This window comes from Betta splendens, chromosome 16 (assembly GCF_900634795.4).
Source record: "Betta splendens chromosome 16, fBetSpl5.4, whole genome shotgun sequence".
NCBI classification, from domain to species: Eukaryota; Metazoa; Chordata; class Actinopteri; order Anabantiformes; family Osphronemidae; genus Betta; species Betta splendens.
The window spans coordinates 41,837-65,404 of record NC_040896.2 but is presented as its reverse complement, the minus strand read 5'-3'; the positions used below and the strand labels follow the sequence as shown (position 1 = coordinate 65,404).

Here is a 23,568-nt window from a genome sequence, read left to right as displayed (position 1 = left end):
CAAAACTCAAAAGAGAGACACCCATCAAGTTTTAACAAATGTGCAATAAGAAATATAAACAGAAATAGCTTGAAAGCGTTTCCGTTTTATATTCCGTTTATTTCGTTATTACTCCTTTCATCTTTACCACATAAAGTCATTGCAGAGCTACAGCCATGTTCCTACGAAGTTAACCAGCTGTTTATTTCGTTATTCCCTCTTTCATGTCCGTCTGGTGAATGAAAGTGGGCGTGGCCATCCACGACCCAGAGCAGGGAGACTGGGAGAAGGGGAAACGCGCATCAACACGCAGGACAAAGATCTGCGTTTCTCTGCTGCTACAGCCTCGCTGCGTTGGGTTGTTAGTGTCCCTTTCACCTGTTCCATATGAAATGTGTTCCTACGAAGTTGATCAGCCGCTTTCAGAATCAGAATCGTTTTTATTCCCTAGGTTTGAACAGGGCAAACATTATTTCCCCCAGTGTCCCTGCTCTGGGTCGTGGATGGCCCCGCCCACTTTCATTCACCAGACGGACATGAAAGAGGAAATAACGAAATAAACAGCTGGTTAACTTGGTAGGAACATGGCTGTAGCTCTGCAATGACTTTATGCGGTACAGGTGAAAGGAGTAATAACGAAATAAACAGCTGGTTAACTTCGTAGGAACATGGCTGTAACTTTGTAATGACTTCATGTGGTACAGGTGAAAGGAGTAATAACGAAATAAACGGAATATAAAACGGAAACTCTTTCAAGCGTTTTCTGTTCACCCAAACGTGATGGGTGTACAGTCATCTTTTCAGAAAAATTTTAGCATGTGCATGTTGTTGTAAATGAATAACGAAATTAACAGAATCTACGTTTGAAAAAACTGTGAAGAGTTCCGTGTTTACATGAAAGCGGGCAGAACAACGTCCGTCTATGACTCACTGCCGAAAGCGGCTGGTGAACCTCTTGGGAACATGGCTGTAGCTCTGCTAAATAATACAGGCAGCCAGCCCTATTAATCATTTGTTATTTTCTTGTAGGCGAAAATATAAAAATGTTCAGTAATTACAACTTCTGCTTCCACCGGGATTCAAACCCGGTGTAAAAAACTAACACATCAAGGCTGTTAACAATAAACAAACCATTACACCACGGAGGCGTTGATGTGTAACTCTACAAGGGCCTATATAACACGAGTATAGGACAGCGTCATAAAGGCCAGTGTGGGGGCTGATCGCCACCTATAGGCCAAATAGACGCAACACAACTCCAACGCGCTAAAAACCCGGTGATACCGCGCTGAAAATGCAAACAGATTGCCGTAAAGGCTGACAGATTGAAGTGCTACGACTGTAAGCACCGCATCTACTACAATTCCAGATTAATCGCCGACAATCCAAGGGCACGTTACTGTGACCAACCATGCTGGGGACAAGCTTTAGCTATAAGAAGCCCAGATACAGCTAGCGAACAATGACAGAGTTTTAACATTGTACAGCTTGAGCAATTTAATATATGGACTTCAGCTGGGAGACGTATAAGATATTAAACTGATAAAAACAAATAGTACACTTGATCGTAGCCAAAAGGCCGAGAAGCGATGAGCCAACCTCTTTGCTTCCAGAGGCAGCCTCCTCTGGTGCTGCTCACTTGTCAGGGTGCTGTGCGTTGAGCTGGACAGACAATAGTGTCTGCTTAGCCCCACCTACGCCTCTACTCTCTGTAAATACCTGCGGGCCTTCTGCAAGGTAGCCATGCTGAGAAACAGGCTAAAGGAGGTTGAGGCATTGACGTTTCCAAGAGTGCATAGTGACACCTTCCCAACAGAGACATACTCAAATGTAGCTGTGTCACATGTTTACTGACATGGTGGAAAGTCAATATATTCCCTCCAGTGAAATAGTAACAACTTGACCCATTTCAAATTTGTCCTTTACGTGAAAGGACACAGCTTTACATAGAGATGCCTTTAAGCCTCCAATTGACCCTTTTGCTAACTCACTAGTATGTTTTGTAAACTTGGGAGGTAGGAGCAGCGCTGGCCAGACAGCGTTAGCTCGACACTGTCTTGTAATTTGCAGAATAACAGAATCATTCAGGCCTCATTCAAACAGCTCACATCATCCAAATGTCTACACGCTTAGTTAGTCTCAAAGGCTTTGCTACTGTAGTCAGCTGAAAGGTGCGGCACCACTACATCGGCTTATTTGCTGCCAGGTTAGTGGCAGCCCATCAGGCCACACCACGGCGTGAGGAAGGTTTTTTCCAACAGCTGGCCTATAAGGCACTCATCGCCTCACATTTGCTGTGCTTGCTCAGGCAGCACATATGATAAATGGGAATCGATATAGAGAAGATTAGCATGGCCCCTGCGAAAGGATGACACGCAAATTTGTGAAGCTTTTCCACATTTGGATGAGCCTTCATTCCTCCTAACGGAAGCACAACTTTTTTCAAACATAGATGTGCACGGCTTGTTTACAAATTTAAAAAGATTAACTCAGTGAGGTCAAATTTGGTGCAAAAATTGTTATGTGTTTGCTCTGGAAGTGGTAGGTTTGTGGGTAGGACAAAGCTCAAAGTGGGAAAAAAGTGCTTGTGATCAGAGAGATCTGAGGGGGTGTGAAATTACAACTCCGAAACAGAGTCATACCCAAACGTAGCTGACACGGCAGAAGGTGCAGTCATTCCACCCAGTCACGTAGTGCTGACTTGACCCATTGCTACTTTGCCTTGCCTACTGGAGCAAACGATGCCACAGGAGGCTTCCTGAAGCGTTTGCATAAACGTGTGGTTTTCACAAAACTGTGAAGGCACTGCCCACAGGCAGAGCCTGCCAAAAATCAAATCAACTCGCCAGCATTCCTCTCCACGGCAGTCTTTAGTAAAAGGCGAAAGACTTGTGCGTTTTGAAGAGAAACCAAAGCCAAGATGGCTTGGCGCCACAGCCGAAGCCAAAGTCCCTTGTCGTACAAGCCACAGTCGTCACGGGACGCGTGTCTCTGACTTGCAGTGTTTCACAGGCCCCTCCCACTTCCTGAAGCTCTGCCAACCAAACAGGCAGGAACCGAGGTGTGCCAAAAGTCACGTGCCAGCCAAATCACGTGGTCGCAAAGGAACCTATTGCTGTGTATTGTCCTTTAACTGGAAATAGGGGAGAGCGCGGACGCAGTCCCGCACTAGCAAAAATTATGCAGTCGAGATTCCCACATTTGGGGAACTCGCAGGGGTCAGACAGCCAGGGAGCAATGGCCGAGCCTCACACTGGGTGAACCACCTTCTTAATCATGGTATCTCCCCTGCCAGGTAAGTATGCCTTGCTCCGACAACACTCAGGGAGATTCTTCCCGGGCTGATCATGTTGACTGACGGTGCTGAAAATCAATGAGCCTATAAAACTGCACTAAGTCAGCACTCAGGCAGAACGCTTGTGTAGGGGTTGAAAAGCAGCATTTACCCTAGTGTTTCTGTTCCACATGCAGAAACATGCCTCTGCCTTCACACATTGATACATTTCCAGCACTAACGCAAGCACCACATCTACTACAATTCCAGAGCAATTGCCGACAGTCCAAGGGCACGTTATGGTGACCAACCATGCTGGGGACAAGCTTTAGCTATAAGAAACCCAGATACAGCTAGGGAACCCTGACAGAGTCCTAACATTGTACATTGTGCAATGCAATACTAGGTCGATGCGTGGAGTGGATGGAGAAAACCTGTTTCAAAAAGCAATTCAATATATGGACTTCGGCTGGGAGACGTATCAGATATTAAACTGATAAAAACATTTTTTTTAAGAACATAAATTTTATTAACATAAATCCAACTGACTGAATCCATCAAAACACTTCACATTAACCAAAAAAACAGAAACTCAAACAACATTTCAAAACACTGATATCCTTAATAAATGTTATGTTGCTATACAAATCCAAGCAAAAAAACAAAACGCCCCCACCTACCTGCAACCATTCAAACCCTGTACTGCCACCTTTCCCTTCATCTTACATCCTACATCCAACCTAGACCCCCTTACCCTTTTCTTTTGCTGCATGGTACCCCCACCTTTCTTCATCATTTCGCATTCTGTCCACAACATCCCACTCTACCTTTTTCATTATCTCCCCCACAGTTCCCTGTGTCCCCCTTTTTACCAACATCTGGCGAGCCAACCATAGACCCTTTTTATATAAAGACACCATCAACCATAACAAACCCTTATCCTTTGTCCCCATCTTAATTCCCTCCCCTCTTTCCACAACTGCCCATAACAAACTCAACCCCCCATTCAACTTCTGCAACACTCTTTCCGCCCCAGCCCACACCACCCGCGCAAAACCACAGTCCCACATGACATGTCTCACCGTTTTTGCCTCTGTACATGTCACACGCGGGCACTGAGGCGACCTACACAGATTGTGCCTGTACATTTTTTCCCTAACTGGAAGGCTGTTATGAAGGCACAGCCAATTTAGATCCTTAAGACCATTATCCAGGCCTGGCATCTGCACTAATTTCCGCACAGCAGAGGGCACCCGCAACAGGGGCTCAAGAGTTACCTTCTCCCTAACCACCTTATACAAAGCCCGATGATCCTTCCAAAGCCCTCTTTCCAGTGCCTCCAGATGCTCCCTCAACCACTCTGCCGCATGGGTAAATTGCCAAGGTCTTTGCTCCGACCGGGGCCCCTCATTGGACCAAGCAATGAGCCCCCTAACTGAGTAATAAAAATATCATCGGAGTCCACAAACCACTGGGTGCGACCCCGCCAATACCAAACCCTACACCAAGGATGTAACAAAAATGGCATCCAACTTCAAAGGGAAATCTGGCACATCCCGGCCCCCGTCTTCCAAACCAGCCAGCATTCTCCTTCTTGCTACCCATTCATACCGCCCACCCCAGAGAAACCCAAACACAAGGCGGGTCAAGGGCCGCCTCAAACACCGTGGCAAAGGGTAGACATAAGCCAAATAAAGCAAGGAGGACAACACATCCACCTTTAACACCAGCACCTTTCCAACCTTCTTGATTTCCACAGGGCCATCTTTTTCGATGTCCGTGCAATTCGCCCCGTCCAACTTAATGTTGCACTATTAGATGTGCCACCATCAGTGGCAAATTCCTGTCTGCCACCCAGGCTCTGACATCCCTAATCAACTGAAGGTTCTGATATAATGAATGACCTGCTACCCCACATGTCTGGTTTACATGGACCACACCAGGCAACAGTGCACCAAGACGATTGGCCAGAACCTTAGCAAGGAGTTTTTAATCAACTCCCAACATTGTTAAAGGCCTCCAGTTTTGTAAGTGGGACTTATCTCCCCCTTTGTGTAATGACACCCATCTTAAAAGACCTTCCCCACCTCCCCTCCCTTAGCCCCTCAGACAGGACCTCCAGGAGGGCAGGCCCCAAAATATCCCAAAAAGCAACATAAAACTCCACTGGTAACCCGTCCCGTCCTGGCACCTTGTGGCGCTTCATCTCCATGAGTGCTTTTGTCAGTTCAGCCAAGTTCAGTGGAGCCCCCAAAATAGCCGCCTGCACCAGAGATACGCGTCCCCTGACCAAATCTAAAAACCTTCCTGCAACCTGCGTCACCACCACCCGCTCTGCAAAAAAATCTTGAAAATAGTCCGCAACCAGCAGCCCCTGCACTTTGTCTTCTAGGAGATCTAAGTGGGCTTGATCTAGAGACAAACTCATCACACACACTTCTTTCTGCCCTCTGTGTCGCAAAGAAAATCATCCTCATGAACTGGAAAACTAAAAAAAATTAAGCATTACTCAATACCTGAACAGCTTGTTAGATTATACCACCTTAGACACATTGTCTGCTTCATCAAATCAATGACCAAAACTATACTCTGATTGATTCCATTTCCAGGTAAGGATGCGTGGGGCTCGGGTGCTGCGTCATGTCTGGCACAGTGGAGGGGGGGTGACTAGTGGTTGGTGGTGCCTGCCTGCCTAAGGAACCGGGACAACGGGTTGGTGGACTCTGGGCTGGCCGCATGGGTCCCCTGCGGCGGGGGTGTGGTGGCTGCTGAGACCGGCGGCCCTGTGCCAGGGTGGGACCATTTTGAGGGTTGGCGTGTGCCTGTCCCCGGGGAGCCGGAGGCGGGCCTCCCTGCCGGTGTGTGGGGGCGGACCTGGGGGTGGAGACCTGGGTGACCTGAGTCCGGGGGACTCCCTCTGGGGGTGCCTGCCTGTGCCCGGAGGGGTGTCTCTCCCCTGGGGCGCTGCCCCTGCTCGGGTGGGGCGCTGCCTGCCCTAGCGGTCCGACGCCCTCTGGTAACTGCTCGGGCCTGTTGCAGGGGGGGTTGGCGGACTACTCAGGCTAGAACCTTCATTGGGCCCTGGGCGGAGGCTGGCCCTCAATGCACAACCGCAGAGTATGTGTGTGGGTTTGAGTGTCACACTACACGGGGCGAGCATGGGCATACTTGAGCGAGAGAATGGGTAAGTGTGAAAGAAGGGTGAGGATGGCTCTGGCTGTGCTGCGTGTGGCGCCTGGGCAGTAGTACTGCGGTCCCTGGGTCTCGGCTGTCCCTTCCTGGCTGGGGGTTGTGGGGGGTGGTGGGATAGGTAGCAGAGCCAGTCGGGAACCTGGCTCTGCGGACCCTGGTGCTCTGCTTCCCAACTACATTTCTCCGCATTCATCCACTTAGGTCTGCAAGGGGCGTCTTGCTGATGGAGGGACCGGGGCTACTGGGAAGTGGTTCCGTCCCTTCCAAGTGGGATGCTCTGCAGTTTTAATTGCATTAGTCATACACACTTGTCCAGGAATCTGGGGGCTCCTTCCGGGGGGGCCAGTAGACGGAGCCTTCCCGTTGATGGCTCTGTCTGCTGGACCCCCCGGAGAATTGGGTATCTCCCAAAGTTCCTCATACTTAGCTACATACACATACATTTAGGGCCGGGGGTGGGCTCTTTCACTGGGGCCTGGGGCTGAGGCCAGTTGTGGCCTCGGCCACTGGCCCTGATGGAGAGATCACCACCCAGTTTTAACTGCAAAAAAGACATTTAGGGCAAAGGGGGGCACTGTCCGGGGGACACACCGTCAGCCAGCGGTTGTGCTCCTGGAGGTGTCACCCACCTTCAGTGCACTTTAGTTCCACACACTCACGTCCAAGCTGGGTTGCAGGGTTCTGGGGTACCTTTTTCTACTGCCCTCTGCCTCCCCCGGGTTGGGGGGGTTGGTCGGGGCTCGGGAGGAGCTGCGGTCCCTGCCTGGGGCCACATGGACGGCAGGCCAGAGACCTACCCTCCCCACGAATGTGATCAAGCGAATGGTGTGGGTGCGAGAATGTATCTGAGAGTGCATTGGTTCACGTATGATTGACTAGTTTGTTGTGAGTGAGTCTATTGTGTGTGTGTGTGTGTGTTGATGTGATGATGTGTGTTGCACATGTGGGTGGGTGTATGCGTCTGTGTTTGTGTGAGTTGGTATGCGTGTGGTGCGGTTGAAGTGTGGGGGGTCCGGTTTTTCGCCCGGGGTACGATGATCGTCTGCCTGGGTGGTCTCTTTTCTGCTGACCTCACCAATTGCTGGCCTTGTGCTGCAGGCCGCTGTAGCGCCAGGGGATGAGGTCGGGCCGATGGGGTAGGCCCCGCTCCGCCCATGTGGGGGTGGTGGACTGGGGGCGGGCCCCACTCTGGGCGCGGGGGCATCTTCTGGCGGGCTCCCTACGGACCGTGGGTCCTCGGGCTCTACTCTTTCGGGCCGACCCTCCCGCCGGGGGGAGTGTTTGCCCCTGGTTCTCATGGGGCGGACAGCGTTGACCCCCGGTGGCCCACTCTGGCCTCGGGCGCTGTCTCTGTTGCTGCTGCAGCTCTGCCTGGGGGGCTCTGTGTGGGCAGCTTGGGTTGCAACACCTGCCCTCCTGGAACTGAAGGTGTGTGGGCTCCCTGGCTGCTGGGATTCCTTCCTCTGCTTGCTGGATGGGCGTAGTGGCGGAGCCCCTCACATCACCCTGGCTTCCACAAGTGGCATTGTTCATGCACCAACGTCTGCCTCACCCTTTGGGTGAATAATGTTAAGCTACAGCCTTACTAACCTTGTAGTGGGACACTTTCCAAATCCAACTGTAAGTATTACTGATACTTATCACTACCAATATGAATAATGTGTGAATATGGAATTTGTGGTGTTGTATGTCATGACTTTTATTAAGTAGTATGGGATATGTATAATAATGCACATATGTATGTATATTGTATGTATATGTTTGTATTAGTATGTGCACATACCTTATTGGTATTAGTATTAATCTCCAAGGTAAACCACAGTACAAAAATTGTTTAGTTATGAATGTGTTAGCCAAAGGTACATCCATGCTTCTTATTTATTTTTTTTTATTTATTTTTTTGCTCCGATTGTTTACTTAACAGATTTGCTTGGTTTCAGCAGCTGGTTGCACCCCTTACCCCCCCCCCCCACCCCCCCCCCCCCCCCCCCCCACCCTCCCGCATACACACCCTAAAGCAGAAACCTAACCTGTCCACCAACACAGCAACATCACACACATTTTGGATTAGCTAAATAAACCATTAAATAAACCATAAATCAGGATGAGTATATATATTCTATATATACTCTTCTTGTTAAAGCAAAGCTGTCCATCACAATGTGGCATTCAGCGTAATATATGCTGCTTGCTAAACTGCTGGACAGAACAAAAAAAAAAAAAAAAAAAAAAAGAAAGAAAATAGTCCGCAACCACTTCCACCATACTTCACGCATCAGACACCACCCGCCCCCCACCAACTTGAACCTCCTTAAAAACTTGCGCACCCTTGCTGCACGCACAGACTCAAAAAACCGTGCTGTACACTTTTTATTTCACTCCCGGAACTCCTGCCTTTTGGTTAACAGTGATGCCCTAGTCCGGCTGTCTTACACCATTTTCAGCTGAGCCATAAGATGCCCATGCTTTCCCTCATCTATAGCCTTTCCAGAATTAACCAAAACCTGCTCCCATTCTAAACATCTTTGCAACCTCCAGACTTCAGCCTCTTCCCTCTGCGCTCTGCACTTTGAATATGCAATACAGAAATGCTTTACCCGCTTCTTCAAAACTTCCCACCAGTCCACTGCTCTTTCACACTGCCCGAACTCCCAGAAAACCCTGCAGTAAATCATTGCAATCCTTTCGGAATTTTGCTTCCTGCAATATGCTGCAATTCATCTTCCAATAGCCCGGCCCAAACACTGGGTCCCCCACTCTGACCTGATATTCCACCCCACAATGATCAGAGAACAATGTAGGCACCACCTTGCCAGAACTTAAAACTACAGATTGCGAGAAAAGTAAATAATTAAGACGCCCTGAGTGCCCCCTGGTATTCCGCCACGTGGGTCCCAATAAAGCTGGTCGAACCGCTTGACCTCCATCAAATAGACCCATTACCATTAGCAGACCCAACCACTCCCCTCCACTATCACCCATAGCCTCATTCCAATCACCCCCCAGAATAATACACCTGTTTGTCCCACAGTGGGGGATTAAAGCCTCCACCATTTCTAACCTCTCTGACCGTATCTGCAACCCATATACCCCCATAACCCGAAAACTAAAACCCCTACAATTAAAATCAACACCCATTACCCTACCCTGCACCACCACAAAGAGCGCTCTATCTGCACTTCGCTGTCAAATAAAATACCCACCCCTAATGAGTGCACTCCCCCCACACTCCACACCGACCGTTCCCCACCCCATTCGTCCCCAAAATTCTTCACATCTCTTCCATCCCTCAAGTGAACCTCTTGTATCAAACACACTGTTAGCTTCATGTCCCTAATAAAACCAAATACAGATGCACGCTTCAAATCATCCCTCAGTTCCCTTACATTAAAGGTAGCCACTCTCATATAAGAAAAAACAAAGCCAATAATCTCAGTCCAAAATCAGGTTTCATAGCTGTCCCCCTCCTCCATCTGCTCCGCCCATGAGAAAGGTGTTACTGACAAAACCTCTGGTTGTTGACTCCGTTCCACTCCTACTCTGTCCTCCAATGAGGGGAGGGGTGACATGTCAGATGACAGATCAAAGTCCAGATCAAAAGTCTCCAGCACAACAGGTTCCAAAATGGAAGGTAAACCGTGTGTGTTTTCCTGCAAACCTCCCACTGGGGCCTGCTGGGCTAAATCAGTGAAATTTGAGGGGAGAGGCACCTCCCGCCTTGACTTCTTCAATAACCTCTCGTCGACACATTGTTCGCCCTCCTCTCCGCCTTTACCAGCTTGATGACTCTTACGTGCCTTCTCCTTTCCTTGGCCTTTCCTGCAGACCTTTCCGACCGAGGGATCCCCACCCTTCAGCACACATGAAGTACAGCTCATGCTGTGATTGCCCACCAATGCGGACTGCTGGATGGTCCCTTCATCATTTAATCCGCAACCCGTCGTCACGTTCTCTTTTGTGGTCTTCTGTTCTTCACCAGCTCCCACCTGTATAACTTCACCTGAAGCTGGATCGCGAACGCATCGCTGCTCCTCAACGCTCATTTCCACTCTGGTGACCTGCTTTACCACCTTAGCAAAAGTCTTTTTCAGGCTAGGACAGTCTTTGTACAAATGACCCAAGTCAACACAACTATGGCATGATTTGCTGTATGGGCAAGTACTTGCTTTATGCCCCTCCTTATCACAAAAACGGCAATGCAAAGCGTGACAACCAGCTTCCACATGGCCATGCTTTTTGCAACACCTGCAGAAAAGAGGCTGTTTTGAATAAAACAAATAGCCCCAGTCGGCTCCTAGCTGGAACACGGCAGGAGGATGTCTCCAACCATCCACCCCCTCGTTGTCCTCATGTAGCAAAACTTGAAACTGTCGACGTCCTGTCCAGAAACCAAGCGGGTCCTTTATATATCGTGCTGCTGACACCACCTCTGCATAGCGTCCCAAAAAATCACCTAAAGCAATGTCTGTCACATACGGATTAAACGTGTGAACCGTGATAATCCTAAAATTGGGCTTATCCAAACTAATCACTGAAAAAAAGGAAAGAGGGCCCTCATTAGCCAACTTATTGCAGCTGGCTAAAGTAGACTGATGAAGTTCAGCTGTCACCAGAGTCACATCATAAGCCCTTCAATTGCAGTTGCTCCTTAATCACTCGTCTTCCGAAAACATCTCTGGGCATCAAACCCTTCTGATCTCCTTTCCATTCAAAATGAACAGTATGGCGTAAACCAACCCTGGGCATAAATCTTCCATCACTTGAAGCCGCCATGGTAATAAAAATAACAAAAACTACAGATAATCTGGTACCCTACTCTGAAAAAAACGGTAAACACTAAAACGATACTACACTTGATCGTAGCCAAAAGGCCGAGAAGCGATGAGCCAACCTCTTTGCTGCCAGAGGCAGCCTCCTCTGGTGCTGCTCACTTGTCAGGGTTCTGTGCGTTGAGCTGTACAGACAATGCTGTCTGCTAAGCCCCACCCACGCCACTACTCTCTGTAAATACCCGCGGGCCTTCTGCAAGGTAGCCATGCTGTGCTTCAATTACAAACAGGCTAAAGGAGGTTAAGGCATTGACATTTCCAAGAGTGCTTAGTGACAACTTCCCAACAGAGAGGTACTCAAATGTAGCTGTGTCACATGTTTACTGACACGGTGGAAAGTCAATATATTCCCTCCCACTCTGCTTTTGCTTGCAGTGTCCTTGTCTTGTCTTTTTCTGAGCACCCTGATCTGCTATTCTGGAATAACATTTTTGAACATGGAGCTAATCAACTGGTCACTCAGCGCATTGGACAAAATGTTTTCAAAAAGGAAAGAATCTCCGGGAGAACGACTCTGCCCCTTGGGGACTTTTGCCTCCGGCTACATGCAGGACACGTGGGATTCCTGGTGCCCCGTGTGTCTGGAGCCTCTGTCCATCGAGGATGCAGAGGATCTATTCATATTTTGGACTTTGATAACAGGACCACTCATGATTGGCTTTGATGTTGCCCTGCTTTATCGGAAGATTGGAAAGATTGGAAAATCTGCGGCCGGCTCATTGGCCTGTCCACCGGCCGTGGAGCTACAAACGCCGATGGGGGCCATGGTTACTCGGCTGACAGAATTACACCAGAGGATGGCCCGGATTGAAGGACTGAGAATTAACATCTCAGCTCGTTCGGATGATTTGCATCAGAGGATTACCTGGATTGAGGGACTGATCAGTAACATCTCAGCTTGTTCGGATGCCCGGATTGCAGGACTGACTAATAAGATCTCAGCCCGTTCGGAGGAAGAAAAGAAACAGACGGATAACATCTGCAGACAGACTGAACACTTAGTTACTATGGTGACAGCCTTGTCTGACAGGATTGAGGAGATGTCACGGGTGACCCATGGTCCCACAAGAGGCGATGAAGCCCTGAGTTCTGAACCGATTGGAGTATTGATCTAGACAAATTAGTCATGGATTGTTAAAATGTATTAAATTTGGCTGTGTATTACTCTGTCCCTTCTCCCTCACCCCTCCCTTCCCGGGTCCAATCTAGCTCACCAGCTGTGCCTCTATCTATCCTCTTGCCCTGTTGTGACTCCCTTTAAGGACAACTGTTGGACTGACATGTAAACATCTTGGTCGGCCTCGGTCATACTTCTATAAACAACACCTCACTACACTGATGCAGATACACCCCCTCCCACCCCACCTTACAGTCTCACTGTCTGCTCTCGACCTTATCTATCTGTCCTGATGAACCCAAGAAAAAATTCCAGCAAGATTTCCACTTGTACTGTGTGCCACTGTATGTGCGTGTTTTTTATTGTTTGTACTGCAATTGCTTCCACTGTCGGACTAGCGCCAGGTAACCTGGCTGCTAATGGGAATTTCCCCGCTGTGGGACTAATAAAGGTATTCTATTCTATTCTATTCTATTCTATTCTATTCTATTCTATTCTATTCTATTCTATTCTATTCTATTCTATTCTATTGACCCGTTCGAAATTTGTCCTTTACGTGAAAGGACACAGCTTTACGTAGAGATGCCTTTAAGCCTCCAATTGACCCTTTTGCTAACTCACTAGTATGTTTTGTAAACTTGGGAGGTAGGAGCAGCGCTGGCCAGACAGCGTTAGCTCGACACTGTCTTGTAATTTGCAACAGTATCATTCAGGCCTCATTCAAACAGCTCATGTTCTTCAAATGTCTACACGCTGAGTTAGTCTCAAAGGCCTCGATACTGTAGTCGGCTCAAAGGTGAGGCACCACTACATCGGCTTATTTGCTGCCAGGCTAGTGGCAGCCCATCAGGCCACACCACGGCGTGAGGAAGGTTTTTTCCAACAGCTGGCCTATAAGGCACTCATCGCCTCACATTTGCCGTGCTTGCTCAGGCAGCACATATGATAAATAAGAATCGATACAGAGAAGATTAGCATGGCCTCTGCGAAAGGATGACACGCAAATTTGTGAAGCGTTTCCACATTTTGATGTGCCTTCATTCCTCCTAACGGAAGCACAACTTTTTTCAAACATAGATGTGCACGGCTTGTTTACAGATTTAAAAAGATTAACTCAGTGAGGTCAAATTTGGTGCAAAAATTGTTATGTGTTTGCTTTGGAAGTGGTAGGTTTGTGGGTAGGACAAAGCTCAAAGTGGGAAAAAAGTGCTTGTGATCAGAGAGATCTGAGGGGGTGTGAAATTACAACTCCGAAACAGAGTAATACTCAAACGTAGCTCGGGATGCGTGTCTCTATCTTGCAGTGTTTCACAGGCCCCTCCCACTTCCTGAAGCTCTGCCAACCAAACAGGTAGGAACCGGGGTGTGCCAAAGGTCACGTGCCAGCCAAACCACACGGTCTCAAAGGAACCTATTGCCGTTTATGCATATTGTCCTTCAAGTGGAAATAGGGGAGAGCGCGAACGCAGTAGCACAAATTATGCAGTCGAGATTCCCGCATTTGGGGAATTAGCAGGGGTCAGACAGTCAGAGTGCAATGGCTGAGCCTCACACTGGGTGAACCACCTTCTTAATCATGGTATCTCCCCTGCCAGGTAAGTATGCCTTGCTCCGACAACACTCAGGCAGATTCTTCCCGGGCTGATCATGTTGACTGACGGTGCTGAAATTCAATGAGCCTATAGAACTGCACTAAGCCACCACTCAGGCAGAATGCTTGTGTAGGGGTTGACAAGCAGCATTTCCCCTAGTTTTTCTGTTCTACAGGCAGAAACACGTCTCTGCCATCACACACTGATACATTTCCAGCACAAACGCAAGCACCACATCTACTACAATTCCAGAGCAATCGCCGACAGTCCAAGGGCACGTTATGGTGACCACCCATGCTGGGGACAAGCTTTAGCTTTAAGCAACCCAGATACAGCTAGGGAACCCTGACAGAGTCCTAACATTGTACAGCTTGAGTGGAGTGCACCGTTCCCAGAAGCAATGCAATACTAGGTCGATGCGTGGAGTGGACGGAGGAAGCCCCTACTCCATCCCCCTGTTTCAAAAAGCAATTTAATATATGGACTTTAGCTGGAAGACGTAGCAGATATTAAACTGATAAAAACAGATTTTTTTTTATTTTTTTCATTAGAAAACAAATCACCGATACCATACATAGAACATAATCACCAAACTCAAATGAACACCAAACCTTCCCCTCTACCCTTTGCAAACTAAAAGCACATACTATAAACTAATCCCAAAACCCTCTCGAAATTACAAAAACATGTCCCTAATTAATATTTCCTTTTTACCAATTCAATCCTTGATGCACAAAAAAAAAAACCCTACCAATAAACTTCACACAATAAACATTCTCTAAACTAGAAATACAATTGTTAAATGCATGAATACCACAACATACTGTCCCCACCCTCACTACCTTCCTAACATATCCTCCAATGCCCCTTTTTCTTTCGCCGCATGGTAGCCCCAACGTTCCACATCACACTTCATCCTTCCATCCGGTCACTTCCCACTCCACTTTTTTAACCACTGCTCCTACTGTAACCTGCTTCCCACCCTTCACCAAAGCTTGACGCGCAACCCATAACGCCCTCTTATACATACTTATCACAAACCAAAATGCTTCACTGCTCTTCAGCATCCCCCCAATCCCTCACCACGTTCCACCAACCCCCACGATATCAAGACTCCCCCGTACACTCTCTGCAACACTCCCATTGCCCTTACCCACACCACCTTAGCAAACTCGCACTCCCACATAACATGTTTTACCGTTTCCTCCTCAATGCATGGCACCCATGGGCACACTGGTGACCTGCTCAACCCTATGTCTGTACATCTTTTCCTTCACCGGTAGGCTTTTATGGAGACACATCCAATTAAGATCTTTTAGGCCATTTTCCAAGCCTGCCTTTTGCGTCTCCCGCCACACTACTGGAGGGAGTCCTACTACTGGTCCTAATGTCCTCTTCTCCCTCAGCGTAAAATACAGCTTCCTCTGATTCCTCCAGAGGTCCCCCTCCAAAGCTTCCGAGTTCTCTCGCAGCCATCGTGCTGCATGTTCATACCTCCAAGGACTTTGTTCGACTTCGGCCTGACATTAGACCACTTTATGAGCCGCCTCACTGGGTAAGAGAAAAAGTATTGCAGCCCCCAGGTCACTGGGTGCTCCGACACCCCCACCAAACCCTGCACCAAAGAACTTACAAACATCACATCTAATTTTAGGGGAAAATCTGGTACGTCCCGACCCCCATTCTCCACTGCTGCATGCATCCTTTACCTGGCCACCCACTCATACCCTCCCCCCCACACAAAATCAAAAACCCAAGTACCGTCTCAAACACCTTGGCAGTGGATACACGTAGGCTACATGTAGTAGCGATGACAACACGTCCACCTTTAGCACCAGTACTTTCCCCATCAGTGTCAAGTGCCTAGCCTTACACATGCCCATCTTTCTCCGCGCCTGTGCCAGCACCCTTGTCCAGTTCAGCGTTGCACTGTTGGCCACTTCAAACCACACTCCAAGCACCCGCACGGGCCCCTGAACCACGGGCACTCCCTCTGGGCTGTCTCTACGTTGCTGCCATCGTCCAAAATACTTTAGCACACTCTTGTGCACATTCAGCTTAACACCTGAAACTTTCCCAAAATCCTGAAAGATCTCCAATGCTGATTTCAAACTCTGATCCTCATCTAATAATAACGTTGTGTCATCCGCATACTGCAATAACTTTACTTCCTCCCTCCCCCTGGCACCAAAGTGCCCCTTACCCTGGAATCAGACCTAATAACCGCTGCTATTGTCTCCATATACAAAACAAACAAGAGTGGTGACATAGGGCACCCCTGCCTGACCCCTGAACGTACCTCTCCACAACATGGAAGCTCATGTATATATACATGTATATATATATATATTCAAACTCCTCACTCATATTACCATTCACCATTACCACACTGCTCGCACCCACATACAGAGACTCTACCCACCTCACAAAGCGTGGACCAAACCCCATATTCTCCAACTTCCTAAACAAAAAACCCCAGTGCACTCTATCAAACGCCTTTGCCTGGTCCAACCCTACCACCATCAATGGCAAGTCTTTGTCCTTTACCCAATCGGTAGTGTCCCGAGTCAGCTGCAGATGCTGATGCAATGATCCACCCCACACGTCTGACTTGCGTGAACCACCCCAGGCAGCACTGAGCCCAGACGGTTCACCAGCACCTTGGTGAGCAACTTATAGTCTACCCCCAACATCGTCAACGGCCTCCAGTTCCGCAGATCTGTCCTGTCCCCCTCTTTGTAAAGCAAAGTGATAACCCCAACCTTAAATGTACCTCCCCACGTCCCTTCTTGCAAACCTTCCAACAGTGCATCCAGGAGTGTGGGGCCTAACTACTCCCAAAAAGCCTCGTCAAATTTTCCACCGGCAATCCATCCTTTCCCAGCACCTTACACCTTTTCAGCCCCCTCAGTGCCTTTGTCAGCTCCACCAGGTTCAGCGGAGCTGCTAACATGGCTGCCTGCTCCGGAGATACTCTGTCCCTCACCAGGTCGATGAAACAGGTCGTCCCCTCTGCTTTCACCTCCCGTGCACCCAGGAAGTCCTTGTAGTAATCTGCTGCCACCCTCGCCATCCCCCTAGGATCCGTCACCTCCACCCCCTCCACATTGCGAACTCCCCTAGAAACTTGACTTGCTCATTCAACTCGCACTGAGCCAAAAAACTGCGCTGTGCACTTCTCATTCCATTCGACTACCTCCCTCCTCCTCATTTCGAGGAACGTTCTGGCTTGACCCTCGTAAGCTGCCTTAAGAAGATTCTTAGTGCGAACCTGGTCAACTTCATCCGTCGCCACCCCAGCATTAAACACACTCTGTTCACATTCCAGTCGCTGCTGCAAGCCCCACATTTCAGCCACCTTAGGCCTCGCCCTCTATTGGATGCAGAACTGTCGCACTCTATCCTTTGCCTCCTCCCACCATTCGACAGCTGTTTCACACAATGGTTGCAGCCCCTTAAGCCTCCTCAAAAAAACAGAACAGTTTGACCAGAAAGAGGCCTCCCCAAGCATACTGTGGTTAAATTTCCAGTATCCATTCCCAAAAACTGGCCCTTCCACCCTCCCCCGGTACACCACCCCATCATGATCAGAGAAGAAAACAGGCCTTACAGTACCACTCTCAACAATCATAGATCGTGAGAAAAAAACATAATCCAGACGGCCCATTATTCCTCTGGAGTTGCGCCACGTGGGCCCTGCCAGCTCAGGTTGCACTTCAGAACCCCCATCAACCAGACCCAAATCTTTCAACAGGTCCAGCCAGCCTCCCCTTAACTCCTTCGTTCCAATCACCCCCCCAGCACTATGGTTCTGTTAGTAACACAATGTGGTACCAAATCTTCCACCATCTTCAACCTCTCTGCACGTAGTTGTGACCCATACACCACTATAGCCCGAACCCCCCCCAAACTCAAAATCCGCCCCAACCACTCTTCCCTGAACAATTACTAAATCACTTTCCACTCGTACCCCCCTCCCAAATAATATCCCCACCCCTGATAAATGAACACCCCCCACACTCCAAACAGCAAATAGGGGTGAATGGGGGTTAGGGGGAGGTTTATTTTTCAAATGAACCTCCTGCAACATATACACAGTAAGCCTCAAACCCCTCGAAAAACTAAACACCATTGTCCGCTTAAATGTGTCTCTTAACCCCCTCACATTAAAAGTCCCCACACTTATTGACGTCATCTATACAAAATAAACTCACTACACCCTTCAACCCTACCAAATCATCCCCCGAAGCTCCACCATAGCCCCTTCATGTGTCCCCGTCCTCCATCTGCTCCGCCCATGAAACTTGTGAGTCCAAGGGGCCCGCTTCTGGCTGATGTGACTCCGCTCGCTCCACCCTCTCAGTCGCAGGGAGCGCAAGTAACTCTGAAGACAGCGCAAATTCCAAATCAAACGTCTCCAGCATTGCTGGGTCTTTAATGCTTGTAAAACCTAGTCATGTCTTCCGGCACTGACTGTACCAAAAACAGCGCCCTATCTACCTGCACATCACTATCGTCTTCTTGTCCACTTTGCGCAGACACTGCCCCCTTAATCCTTTTCACTGCCACCCCATCTGCATCATGCCCATCCCTCGAGTCCACACTTTTAATCATGGGTGGGCAGTCCTTGCCCACCAAACCTTGTCCTTTATCAAGTCTCTGCTGTCCCTTGAAACTTCTTTCTCCATCCGAGGTTTGATTCCACTGACTCCAACTTCCCCAGTGGTCTTGCTCCCGGAAAGTGAAGATTGTTCCTCTCATCCATCATTCAAAGCCTCCCCCCACTGTGATATCTGCATCTCCAGCCTGCTTTTTGCCTTCTCCCAAAATTTTTGGCTCCCCTGTTACCTTACTGCATCCGGTGCCTTGCGGCTGCCTAGCAGCCTCCGCGAAAGTCTTTGTCCTGTTTGGGCAGTCCCTGTAAAGGTGTCCAGGCTCACTGCAACTGTGACACATCTTGCCTGAAGGACACCCAGATGCCACATGTCCCTCCCGCCCACATAGATAGCATTGCAAGCCTGTGCAAGCCACCTCCACGTGACCATGCTTCCTGCACCGCCTACAAAACAGAGGCTGACGTGCATAAAACAGGTAACCTCTGTCCGCTCCAAGTTGAAAAACTGCCGGTGGGTGCTTCCAACCATCTACCCCCTCCTTGTCTTGATGGAGAAGAACCTGAAACTGCCTCCGCCCTGTCCAAAAGCCTAGGGGATCCTTCACATACCTTGCTGCTGAAATCACCTCTGCAAAGCGTCCAAGGAAATCCCTCAAAGCGACATCCATCACAAACGGGTTGAATATGTGCACTGTGATAATTCAAAAATTAGGTTTGTCCAGGCAAAACCTAAAAAAAAGGAAAGAGGGCCCTCATTTGCTAACTTAAGGCAGCTAGCCACAATACTCTGATGCAACTCAGCAGAAGCAAAAGTCACATCGTACGCTCTTGCCTGTTGGTTCCACTGCAGGCAAAAAACATCCCCCACCGTCAGTTGCAGTTGCCCCTTCACCACTCGTCTGCAAAATACATTCCTTGGCATCACATCCTGTCCTTCTAACTTCCATTGGAAACGAATGGTATACCTTATTCCAACCCTTGGCACAGCACCTCTTTCCATTCCATGACTTCACCCAACACAAAATGAGAGGAAGAAAAAAAAAAAAACAACCCCGCCAACGCAGGGGGGATGCACTCTCACAATAACTGTACTCCGTAAAACAGATACTACACTTGATCGTAGCCAAAAGGCCGAGAAGCGATGAGCCAACCTCTTTGCTGCCAGAGGCAGCCTCCTCTGGTGCTGCTCACTTGTCAGGGTGCTGTGCGTTGAGCTGGACAGAAAATGGCGTCTGCCTAGCCCCACCCACGCCCCTACTTTCTGTAAATACCCGCGGGCCTTCTGCAAGGTAGCCATGCCGTGCTTCAATGAGAAACAGGCTAAAGGAGGTTGAGGCATTGACATTTCCAAGAGTGCATTGTGACAACTTCCCAACAGAGACGTACTCAAATGTAGCTGTGTCACATGTTTATTGACACTGTGGAAAGTTATGATATTCCCTCCAGTGAAATATTAAGAACTTGACCCGTTTCAAATTTGTCCTTTAGGTGAAAGGACACAGCTTTACATAGAGATGCCTTTAAGCCTCCAATTGACCCTTTTGCTAACTGACTAGTATGTTTTGTAAACCTGGGAGGCAGGAGCAGCGCTGGCCAGACAGCGTTAGCTCGACACTGTCTTGTAATTTGCAACAGAATCATTCAGGCCTCATTCAAACAGCTCACGTCATCCAAATGTCTACACGCTTAGTCTCAAAGCCTCGCTACTGTAGTCAGCTCAAAGGTGCAGCACCACTACATCGGCTTATTTGCTGCCAGGCTAGTGGCAGCCCGTCAGGCCACACCACGGCGAGAGGAAGGTTTTTTTCCAACAGCTGGCCTATAAGGCACTCATCGCCTCACATTTGCCGTGCTTGCTCAGGCAGCACATATGATAAATGGGAATCGATACAGAGAAGATTAGCATGACCCCTGCAAAAGGATGACACGCAAATTTGTGAAGCTAATTTGTGGTTCGAATCCCTGTTAGGGCGAATAAGCATCCAGTGTGGGTCCTTGGGCAAGACCCTTCAAGCTACCGCCTACCTCAAATCATTAGAGACAATGAACCACGTGGCTAAGATGGCTCTGTTGGAATGCTACTACTCAAGTAACCCTAGTCAGACATGCAAAGAATGTACGGCGAATGGGAACGGAGAAACCCACATTCAATTCATGGCGAAGCAACTAGTCTTGGCGAAGCAACTAGTCTTGAACTAGTCTAGCCATCTACATGGCGTAGATTCAATCTCATGGCGAGATTGAATGGGCAACCCCGTTCGCAACACAACCTGTGAAAGTTTACTCTCAATGGCAGGGTAATAACAGCAGAGCAGACCCACCAAAGGCTGGAAACTGAACAGTACTGGAAAGGTATAAAGGGAAGGGAAGCGTCACACAACAGCGATGCACAGTGGCTGGTGGATCTGAGGGAAGACCACAGCAACCTCCCTGAACAGAATCCAGTGATTATCACAGTGGCAGACATCCAACATAGAGTCTCAGGTATGAAAAACTGGACAGCACCTGGCCCTGACAAGATCCACGCCTACTGGCTAAAGAAGCTCACTGCAATCCATGAGCGCCTGGCAGCACAAATGAACCAGCTGCTAAGGGATGGGACTCATCCTGAATAGCTAACCCGAAGGGCGAACAATCCTGATAATGAAGAATCCCTCAAAGGGTACAGTCCCATCCAACTACCGGCCAATAACCTGTCTCTCCACAACATGGAAGCTCATGTCAGGCATCATCGCAGCTAAGATAAGTGGGCACATGGGTCAATACATGAGCGAAGCACAGAAGGGCATTGGTAAGGATACCAGAGGAGCCAAACACCAACTCTGGTTGACAGAACAGTTGCCCAAGACTGCAGAATGCGACACACCAACCTGTGCACAGCCTGGATCGACTACAAGAAAGCCTATGACTCGATGCCACACACATGGATTACTGAATGCTTGGAGCTGTACAACATCAACAGAACTCTAAGGGCCTTCATTGCAAACTCGATGAGGTTGTGGAGAACCACCCTTGAAGCCAATGGGAAGCCACTTGCCCAAGTATCCATCAAATGTGGCATATACCAAGGAGATGCACTGTCCCCACTGCTGTTCTGCATAGGTCTGAACCCCCTCAGCCAAATAATAAACAAGACTGGCTATGGATACCGACTCCGGAATGGGGCCACCATAAGTCACCTCCTCTACATGGATGACATTAAGCTGTACGCTAAGAATGAGCGAGACATCGACTCGCTGATCCACACCACAAGGATCTACAGCTCAGACATCGGGATGTCATTCGGGCTCGAGAAATGTGGGAGGATGGTGACAAAGAGAGGCAAGGTAGTCCACACAGAAGGGGTCTCACTCCCAGAATGAACAATAGCAGATATTGAGGACAATTATAATTACATTACTTGGAATACCACAGGCAAACGGCAACCTTGAACAGGCAACAAGGAATGCGGCAACAGCCAAATACCTCCAACGAGTAAAGCAAGTCGAAAGGCAAACCACCAAGGCCAGAGACGTCGCCCGGTATGGCGCAGCCGGGGCCCCACCCTGGAGCCAGGCCCGGGGTTGGGGCTCATATGCGAGCGCCTGGTGGCGCCACCAGGCCGCACAGCCCGAAAGAGCGACGTGGGGCCGTCCTCAAGTGGACCCACCATCCGCAGGAGGAACCGTAGGGGGCCGGTGCAGAGTGGATTGGGCAGCAGTCGAAGGCGGGAGCCTAGGCGCCCCAATCCCTGGATAACCAATCTAGCTATTGGGACATGGAATGTCACGTCACTGGGGGGAAAGGAGCCTGAGCTTGTGCAGGAGGTCGAGCGGTACCGGCTAGAAATAGTCGGGCTCACCTCCACACACAGCCTGGGCTCTGGAACCCAACTCCTTGAGAGGGGCTGGACCCTTTTCTACTCTGGAGTTGCCTGCGCTGAGAGGCAGCGGGCTGGTGTGGGCTTGCTCATAGCTCCCCAGCTTAGTCACCATGTGTTGGAGTTTTCCCCAGTGGACGAGAGGGTCGCTTCCCTGCGCCTTCGGGTGGGGGATAGGTCACTCACCGTCATTTGTGCTTACGGGCCAAATGGCGGTGTGGAGTACCCGGCCTTCTTGGGGTCCCTGGAGGGAGTGTTGGAAAGCGCTCCAACTTGGGACCCCATCGTTCTTCTGGGAGATTTCAATGCCCACGTAGGTAACAACAGTGATACCTGGAGAGGTGTGATTGGGAGGAACGGCCTCCCTGATCTGAACCCGAATGGTGTTATGTTATTGGACTTCTGTGCTAGGCACAGTTTGGCCATAACAAACACCATGTTCGAACATAAGGGTGTCCATCGGTGCACATGGCACCAGGACACCCTAGGCCGGAGGTCGATGATAGACTTTGTAGTCGTTTCACCTGACCATATGTTTTGGACACTCGGGTGAGGAGAGGGGCTGAGCTGTCAACTGATCACCACCTGGTGGAGAGTAGGATCCGCTGGCAGAGAAGGAGGCTGGAACGACTTGGCAGGCCCAAACGTATTGTGAGGGTCTGTTGGGAACGCCTGGCTGAACCCTCTGTCAGACGGACCTTTAACTCACACCCCCGGGAGAGCTTCGACCAGATTCCGAGGGAGGTGGGAGACATAGAGTCCGAGTGGACCATGTTCTCCGTCTCCATCGTCAACGCGGCCGTTCGGAGCTGTGGACGCAGGGTCTCCGGTGCCTGTCGTGGTGGTAATCCCCGAACCCGGTGGTGGACGCCGGAGGTAAGAGACGCCATCAAGCTGAAGAAGGAGTCCTACCAGGTATGGTTGACCTGTAGGACTCCTGAGGCAGCTGATGGGTACCGGCAGGCCAAGCATGCTGCAGCCCGTGCCGTTGCGGAGGCAAAAACTCGGGTCGGGGAGGCCATGGAGGAGGACTATCGCTCGGCCTCAAAGAGATTCTGGCAAACCGTTCGGCGCCTTAGGAGGGGGAAGCAGTTCTTTACCAACTCTGTTT

The 23,568-nt window shown here is 49.4% G+C and overlaps 6 non-coding genes and 4 pseudogenes across 6 annotated transcripts; 3 read left to right on the top strand and 7 right to left on the bottom strand.

Moving 5' to 3' along the window:
- Nucleotides 1-1,400: 1,400 nt before the first annotated feature.
- Nucleotides 1,401-1,570, bottom strand: LOC114843776 (U2 spliceosomal RNA; annotated as a pseudogene).
- A 705-nt stretch (nucleotides 1,571-2,275) lies between these two features.
- Nucleotides 2,276-2,382, top strand: LOC114843783 (U6 spliceosomal RNA). The gene has a single exon (XR_003783640.1). It is a non-coding gene; the product is annotated as a U6 spliceosomal RNA (small nuclear RNA).
- Nucleotides 2,383-2,784: 402 nt separating this feature from the next.
- LOC114843779 (U5 spliceosomal RNA) lies at nucleotides 2,785-2,897 on the bottom strand. The gene has a single exon (XR_003783636.1). It is a non-coding gene; the product is annotated as a U5 spliceosomal RNA (small nuclear RNA).
- Nucleotides 2,898-3,119: 222 nt separating this feature from the next.
- On the bottom strand, nucleotides 3,120-3,282 carry LOC114843767 (U1 spliceosomal RNA). The gene has a single exon (XR_003783631.1). It is a non-coding gene; the product is annotated as a U1 spliceosomal RNA (small nuclear RNA).
- Nucleotides 3,283-11,162: 7,880 nt separating this feature from the next.
- LOC114843777 (U2 spliceosomal RNA) lies at nucleotides 11,163-11,328 on the bottom strand (annotated as a pseudogene).
- A 1,984-nt stretch (nucleotides 11,329-13,312) lies between these two features.
- On the top strand, nucleotides 13,313-13,419 carry LOC114843781 (U6 spliceosomal RNA). Its single transcript, XR_003783638.1, has one exon. It is a non-coding gene; the product is annotated as a U6 spliceosomal RNA (small nuclear RNA).
- A 425-nt stretch (nucleotides 13,420-13,844) lies between these two features.
- Nucleotides 13,845-13,994, bottom strand: LOC114843770 (U1 spliceosomal RNA; annotated as a pseudogene).
- Nucleotides 13,995-14,358: 364 nt separating this feature from the next.
- Nucleotides 14,359-14,543, bottom strand: LOC114843775 (U2 spliceosomal RNA). The gene has a single exon (XR_003783635.1). It is a non-coding gene; the product is annotated as a U2 spliceosomal RNA (small nuclear RNA).
- Nucleotides 14,544-19,600: 5,057 nt separating this feature from the next.
- Nucleotides 19,601-19,741, bottom strand: LOC114843778 (U2 spliceosomal RNA; annotated as a pseudogene).
- Nucleotides 19,742-20,447: 706 nt separating this feature from the next.
- On the top strand, nucleotides 20,448-20,554 carry LOC114843786 (U6 spliceosomal RNA). Its single transcript, XR_003783642.1, has one exon. It is a non-coding gene; the product is annotated as a U6 spliceosomal RNA (small nuclear RNA).
- The last annotated feature ends 3,014 nt before the right edge of the window (nucleotides 20,555-23,568 follow it).